The sequence below is a fragment of the Dasypus novemcinctus genome, chromosome 12 (assembly GCF_030445035.2).
Source record: "Dasypus novemcinctus isolate mDasNov1 chromosome 12, mDasNov1.1.hap2, whole genome shotgun sequence".
NCBI classification, from domain to species: domain Eukaryota; kingdom Metazoa; phylum Chordata; class Mammalia; order Cingulata; family Dasypodidae; genus Dasypus; species Dasypus novemcinctus.
Genome location: NC_080684.1, coordinates 1368127 through 1388783, shown reverse-complemented (window position 1 = coordinate 1388783; position 20657 = coordinate 1368127). Strand labels below are relative to the sequence as shown.

The 20657-nt window shown below is 40.1% G+C and overlaps 1 protein-coding gene across 16 annotated transcripts in view; it reads right to left on the bottom strand.

Moving 5' to 3' along the window:
• LOC101411702 (zinc finger protein 596-like) overlaps window positions 1-20657 on the bottom strand; it is a 114784-nt gene that overhangs the window by 34728 nt on the left and 59399 nt on the right. The window contains exon 1 of one of the 16 annotated variants that reach the window (XM_071218750.1): window positions 1700-1789. The exons of 14 other annotated variants lie outside the window; for them this stretch is intronic. The gene's annotated coding sequence lies outside the window, so the exon portion shown is untranslated. Of the gene's footprint in view, window positions 1-1699; window positions 1790-20657 lie in introns of those variants that run through there. One more of the 16 variants, XM_071218746.1, reaches the window with a different exon arrangement.

The window sequence follows — 20657 nt, the reverse complement described above, 5'->3', positions numbered from 1 at the left end:
TGACATTTGTTAAGTTCACAACTATTAATATACACTTATAGTTTACGTATGTTTATGTATGAGTAGTATACTTCAGTAAGTTTAAAAAAGGATAAAGAGGGCAATTACAGGCTCTAAGAGTAACGCAGGTAGACCTTGAATTACCCTGAGAAATGGATGTGGCCAGCACCATATTGGCTTTGGGTGGGGCTTCTAGCAGAGGCAACATTCTAAACAAATACCCTTTGGGTTTTAGTCACAATTGTGGGATGGAGTTAAAGTAAAATATAGCCCCTTAGAAATTAACTATGTGCAGCATACTAAACCCTGTTGCAAGTCAAGGGCTTAACTCAATATTGTCCAGTCCCTCTGAAGACTCCCTATCCAGGAGTGGATTGCAAATACTAAAAATGAGACAGCAACAATGGACTGTTGTGGGCTGCACTCTGTGCCAGAGAGATCTGTGGAAAGACATCTGGGATGCCTGCCAGCAGCAGCAGAAAACTATCATTTTCCTGCCCACTCCTCTAACACCCCTCTTAGGACTGTTGAGGCAAAAGTCCTGAAGAAGATCCACAGCCATATCATTGAGGCCAAGAAGCAGCAGAGCAGCTACACAGGAAAATGGACATTATGGCTTCTGAACACTGTGGCAGCACTTCCAGCTACCTGTTACTTGCCAACAGCTCATGAACATCACCTACAAGTGCCCATTGTGCTCACTCTGATGACTATGACATCAGTCCCCTCCTACTCTCAGAAGGGGCAAGGTATGCTTGAACTGCTGCAGACACCAAAATGGGACTCTTCTAACCAGCCAGCTATTTGCTGACTAGAAAATGTTACTGTCCTATATGGGATGCCATCCAAAATTAACAGTGACCAAGAAACACTACCAGTCACCTCATGCAGTTTAGGATTATGGACCAGGATACTGTTTGGACTTTTTACTTTAAAAATGGCCTTTTAAGAGATCCTTACAACAATAGACTAAGTTTAAATTCAGTGTTGTGGTCTGTGGCCACCATTCTAGCTAAAATGTTAACAGCAGGACCAATGCAGGCAGTGAGGTTATGAATTAAAGTGCCAACATCCCTACAGCCTAGAAGGGGAGGGACTAGTAATTTATTGTTGCCTATGCATCAAATTATAAAACCTGGGCAAAAATGAGGTCATTTTGACCAAGCAACTGTCCTACACAGCCACACTGGTTGGGAATCTTAAGTTCATGGGGAATAAAGGACACCCAAAACATTGCTATAAAACCAGTTAATAATACGAGGTCTTCTATTCTCACTGAAACTCTGTGTGTCAGTGTGATCTTTTCTTGTCCCTAAACTGATTTTTAATGGCACTAAAGGAAACTCAAAAAATTTGGAAGGAGAAAAATGTACTGTATTAGAACCCTCCTCGGAAAATTCCCCTATCTGGTACTTTATTATTTACTAATGAAAGTGTTGCTTGTATACTGTTAAACCAGCATAATCTGCACCTGTTTGGATGAAACAAAAGGAAATCTGTAATATGTACTCAGTCTCCTAGCAATTGGGGGTTGACTTTTAATCTGTTACTGTCACATTACTGGTGTGGTGGTATTTGGCTACAATGCACCAATGCTCTGACAGCTAAGATATTGTGGAAGACTGGTGGGCAGATTGTATGCTGGAAAGGGCACTGGGGTGGGGTGTAGCATAAATAGAATGCCCTTTCCTTGAAGTACCTGTAAAAGAAGTGGGAGGGTGAAGCCGTATTGGTCAGTGGTCCATTCATTCTCAGCAGGTAAGAGACTGGCACCAAACAATCAGTCAGCTACAAAAGAATATTAATAGCTCAAACCCTTGATTTACTTTTCTGGGAACCCTCCAGAGGTAAGCAGTTACTGTTAATCATTTCATAGGCTATGTATTAGCTAGCTCTCATCTTTGTGTTGTGTGGAGATATGGCTGGAGGTTAAAATGTTTCCATAATGCAAATGAGGGTACGGACCTAGAACATCAGGTCCTTTCAGGATGGAACACAGTCTTGAACAACCCATAATTGTTTGCAGAAAGACACATTTAAGCCTTGCACAGCATACATGGGAAAAATGTGGATATTATTCTGGCAAAATGTTATCTAAAAGAATAAAAGGTAACTATACTCCCATCCCTGAGATATTCAATAAATATGATGTGGAAGCTTGGGTTGAGGCTCTTAGTCCTTGAGACTGAGTTCCCTGTTCCCATCTTTTCCTACTTTGCTGCAATGCCTCCTGAGTCATTCCTTTGTTGGGCTGGTCTCAACAGTGCTGTCCTGCCCTATATAGGTTTTCGTTCCTCACTCTATAGGTGCAGTTGCTGCCCAACGCTGTCACTGGGACATGTAAGTAACTAAAATGATATGCTCAACAGCTGTCATTGGGCCATGTGTGCAAATAAAATAACATGGCTGCTGCTGGCCTTATAGTTTCCATGTGGGTTCTTTAGAATATCAAAAGTATTCAGTTAGGGAAGCGGACTTGGCCCAGTGGTTGGGGCATCCATCTACCGCATGGGAGGTCTGCAGTTCAAGTCCCGGGCCTCCTCGACCCGTCTGGGGCTGGCCCACGCGCAGTGCTGATGTGCACAGGGAGTGCCATGCCACGCAGGGGTGTCCTCCCCTTGCATGGGAAGTGCGACCCCTAGGGAGAGTTGCCCAGTATAAGGGAGATTGAGCCTGCCCAGGAATGGTGCCACACACATGGAGAGCTGACGCAGCAGGATGACGCAACAAAAAGACACACAGATTCCCATGCCGCTGACAACAGAGGAGGACAAGGAAGAAACACGCAGCGGGTGGACACAGAGAGTGGACAACTGGGGCAGGGGAAGGGGAGAGAAATAAATAAATTAAAAAAAAAAAAGTATTCAGTCTTTCCATGCTTGAACCTCCTGCTTTACAATAAATCATAATGTAAACCATTGGCCACGGTTAGTAACAAGGTTTCAATATTTCTATATCAACTGTAACAAATGTACCATCCATGTGTAAAATACTATTATAGGGGAGGTGGGAAAGGGTATATTTTTTGGTATATGGGAATCCCCTATATATGGTATGTGATTTTTCTGTAACCTAAAGCTTCTTTGAAGATAAAACGGAAAAAAAATATAAGATACTGGAGGAATATATGGAGGAGAATATCATTGTACACATAAGACAACAGATCTTTCAGTGATGAAAGACACAAAGTATAAAAATTTCATTATTTCAAATTATTTTTAAGTTTGTTGTATTTTATTTTTCAAAGCTATCACTATTTCATTTGCTAACTAATTTTATTTGGTTGTTTTGTTGGCTTCATTATTGGAGTCTTTGGGTCACAGAAGGATCAGAACTGGGGCAGGGGAGGATCATTAGTGTAGGCAGTTGGTGATGGGGGGATGCCTGTGTAGGGGTTCACTGGGGGCAATCCTCTGAGGCATATGAATATGTTCAAGTGTTCAAGAGGCACTGTCACAGTCAATTGAGATTAGCACAGTAACTGAAAGAATATTGAATTTCCATCCTGGGAAGCTCTTCTACATTCTCTAATAGGACAGCAAGAATCACTTGAGCACAAGGGTAGACCATTATGCCAGGCCCTTGATACTGTTGATTATACACATGAATTTTTTCAAGTGAAATTGAAACTTGGCCTCGTATTAAATACTGCCTGAGAAACCTCCTGAAAGCCTTCTTGCTGGTCAAATATGGTATCTCTTGAAGCCAAACTCAACATATAAATGCACTACCTTACCCCTGTGAGGGACAAGATTCCTGGGGATGAGCCTCTCTGACACCAAGGGATTAGTACCATGCAACTAGCAATACATCTGGAAAATAAATCTTGACAATATGAGGGAAATAGTAAATACACATGAGTTTTTATGGGTAAGAGATTTCAAAGTGAGTTGGGGGGGTCATTTCAGAGGTTATGTTCATGCACATTTTAATAAATGCTGAGTGCCACAGTAAACAGTGCTTCAAATAGCAGGGCTCCTGAGTGCTCTAGAGACATACTGACACCATAAGCAGGGCACAGAGATCAGGAATTTGGAAACCTTTCATTGGGCCTTACTTTGGCATTTATGATCCCCAATGTAACAAAGCTAGATTCATTTATAGTTTCCCTACATATGGCTCTTCTGCCTCTTCTATTTGAATCTATAATTAGCAACGTATTTGATAAATGTATGTCCAAGAGTCTTAAATCCTTGGTCTGACCACGGGCCAGTTTATCCCTGAATCTCAAGAGCTGCAACATCTACACTCAAGTTCATTGGACTCACTCAGGACAACTAAGGAAATGATGATGGACAACACCCATCTCAAGGAAAAGAGAATGTCTGCAACTACAAGTGAGATAGTTCCATCCATTTGCCCAATGGGATATAAGGCCCCCTCTCAATTAGAGGCAGAGTGGGCATTAACATCCCAGAATTTTTGATATTTGGGAATAATGGACTAAAGTTGACTTATTATTATTCTACTATGGACTTATTGTTATTCTAGCAATGGAAGAAATTTTATCACTGATGTGGAAGCAGTGGCCACCAGAGGTACAGAGGTGAGGGAGAGGGAAGAATAGGTATAATATGGGGGCATTTTGGGGACACTGGAATTGTCCTGCATGACACTGCAATGATGGATACAGGTCATTATATATTTTGTCACAACCTACAAAACTGTGTGGGAAAGTGTAAACTATAATGTAAACTTAGTCCATGGTCATGAAGGATGCTGTTAATGTGGGAAAGTTTGGGAAGGGGAGGGAGTGAGGCATATGGGTATCCCCTATATTTTTATGTAGCATTTATGTAATCTAAAGCTTCTTTAAAAATAAAACAAGTTATTTTAAAATTCATTAAAAAAAAAACAAAAAAAGCAATTTTTAACAAAGTTTGTCCAGCCCTCCCAGCTGGACCAGAACAGTCTATTCAACAGATGATGTTGGGAAAATTAGATAGTCATATTCAAAAGAAATAAAGAGACCCTCTATACAACTGCGTATTTTAATAGAGGGAAATTTATTGTCATATATATCTATCCATATAGTTTTATATCACAAAAATCTTTCTTAGGGGTATTTCCAAAACTACGTTCAGATTTTTAAAACCCACTAAAATTAGGAAGCTAATGAAAATGAAAGACTTCAATTCCATTCAGATATAAATTCAAATTCTTAATAAGAAAATCATAAAAATTCATAACACTCTATTGTAAGTATTTAAATTTAATTTTTTCCTACAAAAACAAATTTCTAAAACCAGCCTCTTGTTTCACCTGAGAAGTAGTAATAATAAAATGTCCTAGAGAGTACTATGTGGCCTCTTCACTAACACTGCCTTTCTAAATGCTCCATATCACTAACCTGTTTCATTTTTATAATAACACTAATTTCAATCAGAAATGTAAATACTTCATCTTTTAAAATTTTATTGATACATATTAATAAAGCATAAATCCATCCAAAGTGGACAATCAATGGTATTTGGTATAATCCATAAGTTTTGCATTCATCAATTCAATCAGGTTTAGAGCATTTTCATTACAGAAAAAGTAAAAAACGAAAATAAACCAACCAAAGAAAACTCATCACCTCTCAGTCTTTCTATGCTTTCCCTTCTATACATTCCTGGGTTTTTATTTCCTTCTCTCTAGCATACTTGTATTTATATTTTGTAAAACAGGCATATATATGCAAATTACCCATATTTGTATTTTACATGAGGTTTCATGATATTAGAGATCCATATTACAGTTTTTATCTTTCCTTCCAGTAATATACATGTCCTTAGATTTTCTTTTCGCTGCTTTCAAACTCATAGCTCTATATATGAGAACACCATGAAATGTTCTCACCATTGCTATTGACTTCCAAAGATTTAAAAAACAAAACCTTTCAACCACTTCTGCACAGATTAATCGTCAACTTTCCATTATCTACCCTCATTTTTTTCTGGTTATAAATTCCATAAGTTTATTCAATATATTTACTTCATAATAGCACAATCATACAGCATTTGTCCTTTTGTGTCTGGCTTGCTTCAATCAATACAATGTCCTCCAGGTTCATCCATGTGGTCATATGTTCTATGATTTCATTTTCCCTACAGCTGCATAATATTCCATCATATGTTTACACCACAATTTGGATTTCCATTTATCAGTTAATGCATACCTGGGTTGTTTCAAACTTTTGGCAATCATGAACACCACTGTGAACACTGATGTACAGATATCTGCTTGTAACATTGCACTTAGTTTTCCTGGATGTATACCTCATAACAGTATTGCTGGGTCAAATGGCAAGTCTATATTCAACATCTTTATGAAGAGCCAAATACTCCTCCACAGAGGCTATACCATTCTACATTCCCAAAAGCAGTGAATAAGTGTTACTGTCTCTCCACATCCTCTCCATTATTTACAGTTTTCTGAATTTTTAACAGAGGCCAGTCTAATAGGTGTGAAATGATAGCTCAGTGTAGTTTCGATGTGCATTTCCCTAATCACTAGTGATGCTGAACATTTTTTCATGTTATTCTTTGCCATTTGGTATTTTTTCTTTGGATAAATACCGTTTTAAATCTTTTGCCCACTTTTTAACTGGGTAGTTTGTCTTTTGTTGAATTGTATGATCTCATTATATATCATGGATATTAAACCTTTATCAGATATGTGATTGCCAAATATTGTCTCCCATTGAATTGGCTGACTTTTCACCCTGTTGACAAAGTCCTTTGTGGTGTGAAAGTTTAATTTTGAGGAGGTCCCACTTATCTATCTTTTTCTTTTGTTACTTGTGCTCTTGGTGTAAGGTTTAAGAAATTACCAGAGGTGGACTTGGCCCACTGGTTAGGGTGTCCGCCTACCACATGGGAGGTCTGCGGTTCAAACCCCGGGCCTCCTTGACCGGTGTGGAGCTGGCCCATGCGTAGTGCTGACATGAGCAAAGAGTGCCCTGCCACACAGGGGTGCCCCTGCGTAGGGGAGCCCCACACGCAAGGAGTGCGCCCCGTGAGGAAAGCCGCCCAGTGCAAAAGAAAGTGCAGCCTGCCTAGGAATGGTGTCTCCCACACGGAGAGCTGATGCACCAAGATGACACAACAAAAAGAAACACAGATTTCCGTGCCACTGACAACAGAAGCGGACAAATAAGAACACGCAGCAAATGAATACAGAGAACAGACAACTGGGTGGGGGGGGGGGGGAAGAGAAGAGAAATAAATAAAATAAATCTTAAAAAAAAAAAAAAGAAATTACCACTTACCACAATATCTTGAAGATATTTTTCTATGTTTTCTTCTAGGAGTTTTATGGTTGTTGATTTTACATTTAGGTCCTTGAACCACTTAGAGTTAATTATTTTTGAATGTGTGAGATAGGGGTCCTCATTCTTTCTTTTGGATATGGCTATCAAGTTCTCTCGGCACCATTTTTTGAAGAGAGAGTTCTGGCCCAGCTGTTTGGGCTTAACCACCTTGTCAACAATCACTTAACTGTAGCTATGAGGATCTATTTCTGAGTTCTCAATTTGGTCAATTTGTGTGTTTTTATTCCAGTACCGTGCTGCTTTTACCCCTTAACAGATGACACATTAAAGTCAGGCAGTGAAAGTCCTCTAAATTCATTCTTCTTTTATAAAATGCTTTTGACTATTCAGGGACTCTTTTCCTTCAAATTAATTTGGTAATTGCATTTTCATTCCTGTGAAAAATGCCATTGGGATTTTTATTGAGATTGTGTTGAATCTACAAATCACTTTGGGTAGAATTTACCTCTTAATGATATTTATTCTTCCAATCCTTGAGCAATGTCCTTCCATTCATTTAAGACTTCATTTGTTTCTTTTAGCAATGTTTTATAGTTTTCTGAATATAGGTTCTATATGTGCTTGGTTAAATTTATTTCTAAACATTTGATTGCTTTAGTCACTAATTGAATTTTTTTTCTAATTTCTTCCTCAGATTGCACATCAGTAGTGTAAAGAAATGCTATTGACTTTTGCATATTAATTTTGTATCCTGACACTTTTCTGAATTCATCTATTAATTCCAGTAGTGTTGTTTTTCAGGCTTTCCTAGAAATAGGACATATCATCAGCAAATAGTGCAAATTTAACTTCTTCCTTTCCTATCTGGGTGACTTTTTTTTTTTTTTTAATCTAGCCTTATTGCTCTAGCTAGAAATTCTAGCACAATATTGAATAACAATGGTCACTGTGGGTATCCTTGCCTCATTCCTGATCTCAGCAGGAAAGCTTTCAGAGATTTGACATTGAGTACAATGCTATCTGTGGGTTTTTCCTATATTTACTATAGCATACTAATAAAGCTTCCTTCTACTCCAATCTTTTGGAGTGTTTTTAACAAGAAATGATGCTGTGTTTCTGCATCAATCAAGAGGATCATGTGATTTTTCATCTTCAATTTATCTACGTGGTTTATTATACTAACTCATTTTCTTGTGTTGAACCACCTTTGCATGTCTGGGATAAAATCTACTTGGTTGTGGTGCATAATTCTGTTAATGTGCTTTTTATTCTGTTTTCAAGTATTTTGTTGAGAACTTTTACATCTATATTCATTAGTGATATTGGTCTGCAATTTTCTTTTTTTGTAGTATGTTTATCTGGCTTTTGTATTAGACTGGTGTTGGCTTCAGAGAAGTCTGTTTGGTAGCTTTCTTTCCTGTTCAATTTTTTGGAAGAGCTTGAGCAAAATTCATACTAGATTGTCTTAGAATGAATGATAGAATGCACCTGTGAAGCCATCTGGTCCTGGGATTTTCAGTTTTCGGAGGATTTTTTCTTGATGTAGTGGGGACAGAGATTGAACCTGGGGTCTTTTATGTGGGGAGCTTTGCTCAACTGCTTGAACTGCATCTGCTCCTCTTTGGGATGTTTTTGATGACTTTCAATCTCTTCACTTGTGACTGTTTTGTTGAGGTTTTCTATCTCTTCTAGGATCAGTGTAGGTGGTTCATGTGTTTTTAGGAATTTGTCCATCTCATCTATAATATTTAGTTCTTTGGCATAGTATCCTCTTATGATCTCCCTTATCTCTACAAGGCCCATAGTAATATCCCACCATCATTTCAGATTTTATTTATTTCCTAGTTGACAGTGTCTCATCAAGAACACAGAAATAAAACTTCACATCTATATACAACTGATTTTTTAAAAAGCTGCCAAGCCCCCAAGCTGGGCCAAAACAGCTTATTCAATCTATTATTCTGAGAGAACTGGATATTCATCTCAAAAAGAAAGGAATATAGCCCCTATCTCACACCACATATAAAATTAGCTGAAAATGGAGAGATGGGGGCAAGCAAGTGGCTGAGTAAGGTGTTTAAACAGTCAACTCTTTCTTCAGGGCAGTTAGCAATCTAAACGGAGCTATCTAAAGGACACATTTGAAGGACTCAGAAAGCAGAAGAAATCCTGTAATATCTTTGAAAGAATGGAAGGAGGAGAATGCCTATCTGCACTAGAGATTGTGTTTACAGAGCACTCTATACTATGGAGACCAGTGCTGTTCTTCTACTGGTGGCACAATCCACCTCAGGAGCTATTCTGTGGTTGGAGTTGGTTGCTTCATTTCCTCAAAGAGGGTGAGGAATAGATGGTTGGACACCAACTTTAGCTATTGATTAATAAATTTGGCTAACTCAAGTATAACCCTAAAGAACAGTTAATGTTTTAACATGACCATGTTAAAAAGAGCCTGGTAGCCACCATTTTAACTATGTTCCTGGCATGAGGGGAAGTGGGGTTTTCTAAAATCATAGATATTCTAGGTACCAGATGCTTCTTTGCACTCAGGTTGAATTGCAGCCCTAGCTAGCATAGGCTCCAGACTCACCTCTGGCAGGGAAGAAGCTATGTGGACCTGCTCCACCCTCTCCAAGCAACTGCGGGCACTTTCAGCTGGCACAGCCTGGATAGATACATGGGGCTCCATCCTTCACCACAACAGTACAGGAGGCGAGCTGTGTTCCCTTAGCCTGTCTGGGCAACTGCAGGCCCATTCAGCACAAACTAGTTTGTTAAGTACCTGGGAATCCACTCCCACATGACACAGGGTAGGAGAGGGCTGGAGTTTCCTCAAACTCTCAGGGCAAAAGCAGATACTTTTGGCCTCAACTGTTGGGTGCCTGTGGCTCCCCCATGATTGGACAAGAGGGATTGGAATTTTACCAGCCTCTCTGGGTAACTGCTGGTGCTTTCTGCACACACAAATGAAATAGACACCTGTAACACCTCCCCACCCCCAAGTGGACAGGAGGGGAGCTGTGTTTCCTGACTTACTGAGCAACAGCAGGCAATGTAGGACAGACTGTATTGTCTGGTGCCTGTGAATCTATCCCTACCCTCCAACAGAATAGAGGGGACTGTTGTTTCCTCAGTTTTTATGGGCATGGCAGACACTTTTTTTGGCCCATATAAACTGAGATGTTTTGTGCCTGTGGTGTCTAACAGGATAGGAGGGGGCTGGTGTTTACTCAGATTTTCTAGCAATGGCAGGTATTTTTGGCCTAAAGAGACTGAACTGTTGTATGCTTCTGGATCCATCCCCACCCTTTAGTAGGAGAGAACTGATGCTTCCTCAGCTTCTCCAGACAACAGTAGGTGCATTCAGCTAATATGGACTAAACTGTTGCATGCCTGTGTTTCCACCCCCACAACCTAAAGGACAGAATGGACAGTACTCCCTCAGCTCTCAGAGCAAGTGCAAACACCATTTAGATTTTTGGGCATGCTGGAGGGTCCATCCCTACCCCTGACAGAGGAGGAGAGTGGCCATTCCTACATCAGTTTAACTGGGCAACTGTGGTCATTTGGGACACAAATGGCATAGACTGCTGTCAACACCTGCAACTTCATTCCCACCCTCAGCATGGGAGGAAGGGGTGTGAAGCTTCATCAATCTCTCTGGGCAGATACAGACTGTTTTGTCCTTCAGAGCTTGGATTACTATACACAGTTGCAGCACTGTCCCTCCCCTGACAGAGGAGAAACTTGGGAGAAACCTTCAGCAGTTTCAGGGTTAATGTGGGCAGCTTCAGCATTGACAGATTACAGTACCCACTACATCTTTCACTCTTACTACACAACCAGTAAGGAAGAAAGGGTAAGGAAGCCCTAAACTTGAGAGAATCTGCATCAAGAATACACTGAGATAGCCAGATACCAAGACACCAACAAAAAATTTCAATACATACCAATAAACAGGAAGATAGGGCCCAAAGAAACAAGATAAGCTTCCGGATGATGTATAGGAGTTGAGACAACTATTCATAGATGTTCAAACAAACCTTAATAAATTCAATGAGATAGCTGAACAGGTTAAAGATATGAAGAAGAGGCGGCAGACTTGGCCCAGTGGTTAGGGCGCCTGTCTACCGCATGGAAAGTCCGCAGTTCAAACCCCGAGCCTCCTTGACCCGTGTGGAGCTGGCCGATGTGCAGTGCTGATGCGCGCAAGGAGTGCCTGCCACGCAGGGGTGTCCCCCGCGTAAGGGAGCCCCATGCGCAAGAAGTGAGCCCCGTAAGCAGAGCTGCCCAGCACGAAAGAAAGTACAGCCTGCCCAGGAATGGCGCCGTACACATGGAGAGCTGACATAACAAGATGACGCAATGAAAAGAAACACAGATTCCTGTGCCGCTGAAGACAACAGAAGTGGACAAAGATGATGCAGCAAATAGACACAGAACAGACAACCGGGGTGGGGCGGGGAGGGGACATAAATAAATCTTAAAAAAAAAAGATATGAAGAAGACACTGGGTGAGAACAAAGAAGTTGAAAGCATACATATAAAAATAGCAGATCTTATGGGAATGAAAGAAGCATACATATGAAAATAGAAACTCTTATGGGAATGAAAGGTGCAATAAATTAAATTAAAAATACACTGAAGGGAGTGGATATGGCTCAAGCAGTTGGGTGCCCACCTCCCACATGAGAGGCCCTTTGTTCAGTTCCCAGTGCCTCCTAAAGAAGATGAGCTGACACAAGATAACGCAATGTGATGATGCAATGAGCTGACACAATGAGGAGACAAAATAAGCAGGGATCAGATGTGGCTGAAGCCACATCTCCCTCCCACATGGGAGGTCCCAGGTTCAGTTTCAGGTGCCTCCTAAAAAAGATAAGACACAGTGAGCAGACACAAGTATAAAAATCATGAGCAGACAGATAAGGGAACCATCTCAGGGAGGGGGAAAATGAATGAATAAATCTTTAAAAATACACTGGAGGCACATCGTGGCACACTGGAAGAGGCAGAAGAAAAATTAAGCATGTCTGAAGATATGGGCTGAGGATGAACATACAACAGGACAGATGAAAAAAATGGAAAAAATGGAATAGGGTCTAAGGTAACAAAATGACAGTAAGAGATGTGCAAACATAAGTATTATGGATGTCCCAGAAAGAGAGGAGTAGGGAAAGGGGACGGAAGAAATATATGAAGAAATAATGGTAGAAAATTTATCAACCCTTATTGAAAGATATAGAAATCCATGTCCAAGCACAACATAGACCCATTAGAATAAATCTGAAATAACCAATTCTGAGACACACATAAATCAGAATGTCAAATGCAAAAAAAACCAAGGAAAATTCTGAGAGCAACAAAAGAAAAATTATGCATAAACTACAAGGTATACCCAGTAAGATTAAGTGTTGATTTCTCATCAATAACCATGCAGGCAAGAAGGCAGTGGTATATATTTAAGTTTTGCAAGAGAAACACTGCCAGCCAAGAATCTTATATCTGTCAAGGTTGTCTTTCAAAAATGAGGATGAGTTTAAAATATTCATAGATAAAGAGAAGAGGAAAGACTTTGTAACCAAGAGACCAGCTTTGCAGGAAATACTAAAGGGAATACTATAGCCTGAATGGAAAAGAAAGGAGCTAGATGCTTGGAAGAGAGTCTAGAAATGAACAGTACATCAGTAAAAGTAACTAAAAGTGTTAAAAAGAGTGGTGAAAAGAAAATATGACAGTTAAAACCTAAAGGTCAGAATAGGTGAAATAAGTAATGCCTTTATGGTGATGATATTGAATGTTAATGGATTAAAAACCCCAAACAAAACACACAGACTGGTGGGATGGATAGAATATATGGAGCCATCTATATGCTGTTGACAAGAGACTCACCTTAGATACAAGGATACCAATAGATTGAAAGTGAAAGGTTGGAAATTTCCAGGAAAATTGCATCATTGTAGGTAGGCACTGCCCAGCCTTTTCACAAAAAGGGGCAAAATCCTACACAAGAGAGCCGTTTTGGGAATCCGCAGACTTCAGGGTATTTAAGTGGAGGGAGATGGACAAAGGGATAAAGAATGCAAGGGAAAACCATGAGTTGCTTATCCCTGTGGCTGGAAACAGTGGCCAGCTAAGTCCCCTCCCTCAAAGCAAAAAGCATCTATAGATCACCTGGATCTCACCAACCAGTTGACTGGAAGAGAGTATTTCCTGGGAGGAAGGCAGGTCAGGTGAAGGGTGGAGAGTGGTTTCCTGATTGTGGGTTTGGACACATCAGAGCCCTTTGAATCTCAGGGATGATACTAGCCAGCACTGAGGTGGCCCGAGGGAGAGGGTAGAGGAAATCTGCTCAGTCTGTCACACCCAGCTGCCCTAGGAGAGAGGAACTTGATCAGTGAAGGGGCAGAGAAAGGCAACTTACTAGCCTGGCTGCAGAAAACTATTAAGAGTCCATCTTGCCTAAGGGAAACAGTGATAAGAAGAGCCCAGTCAGCTTTCAAAACCCTATTTAGTTTATACGGCTGCTGTAGTGCAGTGACAGAATTCCTGCCTTGCATGTAGAATGTCACAGATTTGAGTCCTGATACCACCTAAGAGAAGCGATCCAGGAACAATGAAGGAATGCAACTAGCACCTTATGATAGGAAACTCACAGAATGAGTTTCTACTGTTTTGCTTTGTGTTTTTTTTTTCTTTTTGGATTTTTTTCTATCTTTTTCCTTTATTTTATTCACTAAAACTGGATACAACACCTGCAGAATGCAGGCTGCAGGGTGATTAATTGATGAGCACCAGCAGCCTGAGATGCTCTCTAGGGCTTAAGAAGGAAGTCTGTTTTTCCTGGGTTGCTTCTCTGTTGTTGTTTAGTTTTTAAAATTGTTTTCCCTTTCTTTGCTTCCTTTGCCTTTTACTTTTTTACCTACTTCCTTAATTTTCTGTATTCTTACTGCTGTTGCTTTTCTTACATTCCACCACTTCTTAGTTGATCTTTTTTCTAATCTCATTTTTTTTTTTAAATTTTCCTTCTATTTTCTTCTCATCTGTCTGGCCTTTTAATCTATTCTATTTTTTTCTCTACTTTGTTTCTAGTTTTATTTTTTCTACCCATCTGTCCAGCCTTTTATTCATTCTATTTGCCCTCTATTTTGTCTCATTTTATTTTTATTCCACCTCTTTTTATTCTTACTCCATTATATTTTTTATTATTTTTACTCATATTAATTAGTTTCCTAACTCAGTTACTCTTCTACCTTTTTTGTACTATATTACCATTACTCTTTTTCTCTTTTCTCTTTCCTTTTCTGTGGTCTATTTCCCAAAGGAACACAAACAAGTGCAAGGATATAAAATAAGAGGAACCAAGTATCAAAAATTAACCTTACCACACTACAAGAAACAACAAAATACAACTCTAGAGATGAAAGGGAAGCTAACCAACCAAATAAGCCCATCAAGATAAACAGATGTCCAGACACCAACAAAAAATTACAAGCCATACTAAAAAACAGGGAGACATCGCCCAGTCTAACAAATTAAGAAGAAGAAAAAAAAAAATGAGATGCAGAATGTGGAACAACTAATCAAAGAGGTCTAAACAAATACCAAGAATAAAATTAATGAAATGAATGAAGAGATAAAGGATATTAAGAAGACACTGGGAGAACATACTGAAGAAATTTTAACCAGACAAAAGATAATAAGATAACAGATCTGATGGTGATGAATGGCACAACGTAAGAAACCAAAAATACACGGGAAGCAAATAAGAGCAGAACTGAACATGCAGAAGAAAGAATCAGCAATGCCGAAGACATTACAGCTGAAATCAGACAGATAGTAGAACAGATAGATAAAAGGATAGAAAAAATCCAGCAGGGACTCAGGGATTTCAGTGACAACATGAAGTGCACAAACATATGCATTATAGGGATCCCAGAAGGAGAAGAGAACAGAAATGGGGAAGTGGGAGTATTGGAGGAAATAATGGCTGAAAGTTTTTCATCTTTATTGAGTGACATTGATGTACATGTCCAGGAAGAGCAGACACCCAAAACAGTATAAATACTAATGGGCCTACACAAAGACATATACTTGTCAAATTGTCCAATGCTCAAAGAGAGAATACTGAAGGCAGCAAGAGAAAAGGGATCTATCACATACAAGGGAAGCTCAATAAGAATAAGAGCAGATGTCTCATCTGGAACCATAAAGGCAAGAAGGCAGTGGTATGACATAGTTAAGGTGTGAAAAGAATAACTTCCAGCCAAGAACCCTCTATCTGGCAAAGCTAACAATCAAAAATGAGGAAGAGATCATAATATTCACAGGTAAACAGAAATTAAGAGTATGTCAATAAGAAACATGCATATCAAGAAATACTAAAGGGGGCAGGGCAAGATGGTGGTTGAGTGAGTGCACCTGATAATCTCTCCTGCAAAGAAGTGGCTGGGCAGCGTTAAAAATTCTTCAGGACCAGACTGTTTCGGGATTTTGCAGGGCAGGAGGTGTCTGGACATTGATTTCGTGGGAAGGTAACAGAGAAAATTCATGTAAAAGATAAAATTGAGGCTCTCTTACATGGAATTAGGGGCTGCGCGTGGGATGCTCCCCCCTCGGGAGGGCGGAACCGCGGCTCCGGCACTGCAGCAGCGATTCCTGGAGGCTCTGCGGTACTGGGGAATTCATAAACCCTGAGTGGGCTATTAAAGGGCTAACAGGGCAGGAGGCCTTCGCAAACCGATTTGGTGAGACAGACGGGAGTTTTTTGTGAGGCGGGGAAATTTTTGATTTCTGACACGAATAATAGTGCTTCTGGCTAGAGCCCCGCCCCCAAGACTGGCTGCTGATCTGCAGCGGTCTTAAATCGCTCGAAGTAAAGAGATGGCACCAGGAGGCTATTTCGGGGGATTGCAGGGTGGGAGGTGTCTGGAAGCCGATTAGGGGAATCTTTTGCAAGGTGTGGGATATTCAGTTTCAGACACTGATACAGCGCTTCAGGCTAGAGCCCCGCCCCCTAGGCCTGGCTGCGGACCTGCAGCATCCTTAAATTGGCTGCAATATTGAGGTGCCCCCAACTGGCTGTTTCAGGGGCTTGCAGGGCGGGAGGTGTCCTGAAGTCGAATTGGTGATACAGCCACAGAAGAGACCCTAGAGAGAGGGGGAATTGCGGGTTTCGGACACATAGGTCACAGTTTGAGGATGTGACCTCTCCCATAGGGCTAGCACCCAGCTGCGGGGATCCCTGAAGGCTGTGTAGCACTGCGGTGCTCCCAGGCTCCCTGTTAACCGGATTTGAGGTTGCCAGGTCTGTGTCCCCTAAACCCTGGTGGCCCACACCCCAGACTCACACCTCGAGTCTGCAATATCACAGACTTTCCATCCCTGAATCCACCACGCCCTGAGGCACATCTGAGGTCCTTGATTGTCCTAGCTCTCAACATTTGCGGTTTGTTTGTTTTTTTAATTTTAATCTTAAATTTTTAATTTTTTATTGTCCTGGTTGCTAATATTGCAATATTTCCTAGTCTTTTCTCCCATTGTATCCCCCAAGGTCTTTTTTTTTTTCATTTATTTAGGGGTTTTTTGTTGTTGCTGTTGTTGGTGTTCTATATCTTCTTTTCTTTTCCTTACTTGTTCCCCTCACTTTTTTTTACCCACCCCCCTTTTTCTTTCTTTCTTTCTTCTCTCTCTTTTTTCTCTATTTTCTCTTGTCCCTCATTTTCTTGTTATTTTATTTTATCTTAATTATACAATAGGTGCTGCAGGGAACACCTCGCATTTGCTGGGTTTTTTCTTCCTCCATTGCCTCATTTCTGTGTGAATTGATTTTGGCTACCTACACTATCCCCTTTCCCCCACATCTTGATATCCTCCATCATCTACTGTCTCTCCTATATTCCACCTCCCTTTCTTTGGTCCCCAAATTCTCTAGCTCTTAAATTTTAATACCTTTGTTTTCTTTTCTGTCTTTTATCCACTCTTGAAACTATTGCCTTTCTTTTCTCTTTCCCTCTCTCATGAAAACACTAGCTTTTTAATTCCTCCCATATTCAGTCGACTACCTCATTATAGGTACTCTACTTACTGCTATAACTCTACACAACTTACATGAATCTAATAGCCATCCTCTCAGATCTCATACTGTGGCTCTGTTAACATTTAAAAAAAAAATTTTTTTTTTAAAGATTTATTTATTTAATTCCCCCCCTCCCGGTTGTCTGTTCTCTGTGTCTATTTGCTGTGTCTTGTTTCTTTGCCCGCTTCTGTTGTCGTCAGCGGCACGGGAAGTGTGCGCAGTGCCATTCCTGGGCAGGCTGCACTTTCTTTCATGCTGGGTGGCTCTCCTTACGGGGTGCACTCCTTGCGTGTGGGGCTCCCCTACACAGGGGACACCCCTGCGTGGCACGGCACTCCTTGCGCGCATCAGCACTGCACATGGGCCAGCTCCACATGGGTCAAGGAGGCCTGGGGTTTGAACCGCGGACCTCCCATGTGGTAGATGGACGCCCTAACCACTGGGCCAAGTCCGTTTCCCTGTTAACATTTATTACCAATATTACTTTACACAATTTCCTTTCTTGCACAATTGCCTTTTCCTGGCCCTACTACTTTCCTTCAAAGTGAACTCAGCCAGCAATAAGAAATTAGAATAAGAAGAACAAAGTGACAAAGAGAAGATATAACACTTACGCAAAAACAACAGCTAATTAATCCCCAAGACTAGACAAAGAAGCTAAGGAACTGATTACACCCATCAAGATAAAATGATGACTAGACAGCAACAAAAATCTACAAACCAAACCAGTAATCAGGAAAACATGGCTGAATCCAATGAACAAACTAAAAACCAGGAAGGGGAGCAGAACTTCGCACAAGTAATTAAAGATCTCAGAACATATATCACAGACAAATTTAATGAAGTAAAGAAAGAGGTTAACAATATGAAGACAACACTTGGAGGGGAAATTGCAGACATATGCAAAAAGATAACAGATATGATGGGAATGAACACCACAGTTCAAGAAATCAAAAATACACTCACAGCAAATAGCAGCAGATTCGAAGAGGCAGAGCACAGAATTAGTGATGTGGAAGACAGTACATCGGAAATCAAACAGATAGTAGAATTGATCGATAAAAAGATAGAAAAAATCCAGCTAGGACTTAGGGACCTGAATGACAATGGAAAACGCACAAACATACGTATTATAGGCATCCCAGAAGGAGAAGAGAAGGGAAAGGGACCAGAAGGAGTGTTGCAGGAAATAATGGCTGAAAACTTCCCAAATCTACTGAGACAGATGTACATATCCAAGAAGCACAAAGCACCCCAAACATCATAAACCCCAACAGGCTCACCCCAAGACATATACTTGTCAAGTTATCCAATGCTCAAGACAAAGAGAAAATTCTAAAAGCAGCAAGAGAAAAGAAAACCATCACATACAAGGGAAGCTCCATAAGATTAAGTGCTGATTTCCATCTGAAACCATGGAGGCAAGAAGGCAGTGGTATGATATAGTCAAGGTACTAAAAGAAAAAAATTTCCAACCAAGAATACTCTATCCAGCTAAGCTAGCATTCAAAAATGATGGAGAGTTCAAAATATTCACAGATAAACAGAAATTGAAAGAGTATGCCAATAAGAAACCTCCCCTTCAAGAAATTCTAAAGGGAGTTCTGCAGGAATAAAGGAAAAACAGGAGAGGCAGAGTTGGAGGAGAGTGTAAGAGCAACAAAAAAGACAAAAAGAGAAGAAAACGAATAAACAAACAAAACATGACAAACACAAATCCAATCAAAACATGGCTAACACAAATAATTCCTTGAAAGTAATAACACTGAATGTCAATGGATTAAACTCACCTATCAAAAGATTCAGAATGGGACGTTGGATAAGGAAATACGACCCATCTATATGCTGTCTACAAGAGACACATCTAAGACCCAGCGATTCATGGAGGCTGAAAGTGAATGGTTGGAAAACAATCTTAAAAGCAAACAATAACCAAAAAAAGGCAGGAGTAGCTATATTAATATCAGACAAAATAGACTTTAAATGCGAAACAATTGTGAGAGACAAAGAAGGATACTACATATTTGTGAAAGGGACACTCTCTCATGAAGAACGAACAATCATAAATATTTATGCTCCTAACAAGGGTGCCTCTAAATAAGTGAGGCAAACGCTGGAAAAACTAAGTGAAAGAATAGATGCATCTACAATTATAGTGGGGGATTTTAATACACCTCTATCAACTCTGGACAGAACATCTCAAAAGAGAATCACTAAAGAAACAAAATATTTGAACAGTATATTAGAGGAGCTGGATCTAATAGACAAATACAGATCATTACACCCAAACACAGCAGGATATACATTTTTCTCAAGCGCACATGGATCATTCTCCAAGACAGACCATATGCTAGGCCACAAAGAAAGGGTTAATGAATTCAGAAAGATCAAAATCATACAAAATAATATCTCTGACCACAGTGGAGTGAAGCTGGAAATCTGCTAGGGCCAGAGGCCCAGATTTCACAACAAGATATGGAAATTAAACAGCACACTCTTAGGAAAACAGTGGGTCAAAGAGGAAATCTCAAAAGAAATCAATGACTACCTTGAAACAAATGATAATGATAACACAACATACCAAAATTTATGGGATGCAGCAAAAGCAGTAGTGGTAGGGAAATTTATAGCCATAATTCATACATCAAAAAAGAAGAAAGAGCAAAAATTGAAGAACTAACTGCACATTTGGAGGAATTAGGGAAAAAAACAACAAAGTAATCCCACAGGAAGAAGACGGAAGGCAATAACAAGGATCAGAGCAGAACGAAATAAAATAGAAAATAAGAAAGCACTTAAAAAGACAAGACCAAGAGCTGGTTTTTTGAGAAGATCAATAAAATTGACAAACGTTTAGCGAGACTAACAAAGAAAAAAAGAGAGAAGATGCAAATAAACAAAATAAGAAATGAGAAAGGAGACATCACCACTGACCCCACAGAAATAAAGACTATCATAAGAGGATACTTTGAAAAACTATATTCCAACAAAAACAACAATTCAGAGGAAATGGACAAATTCCTAGAAACACATAAGCAGCCTATATTGACGAAAGAAGAAATTGAAGATCTCAACAAACCAATCACAAGTAAAGAGATAGAATCAGTCATTAAAAACCTCCCAACTAAGAAGAGCCCAGGGCCAGACAGCTTCACAGGTGAATTCTACAAAACATTCCAGAAAGAACTAACACCAATCCTGCTGAAACTCTTCCAAAAAATCGAAACAGAAGGAACATTGCCTAACTCATTCCATGATGCCAACATTACCCTAGTACCAAAGCCAAACAAAGACACCACAAGAAAGGAAAATTACGGACCAATT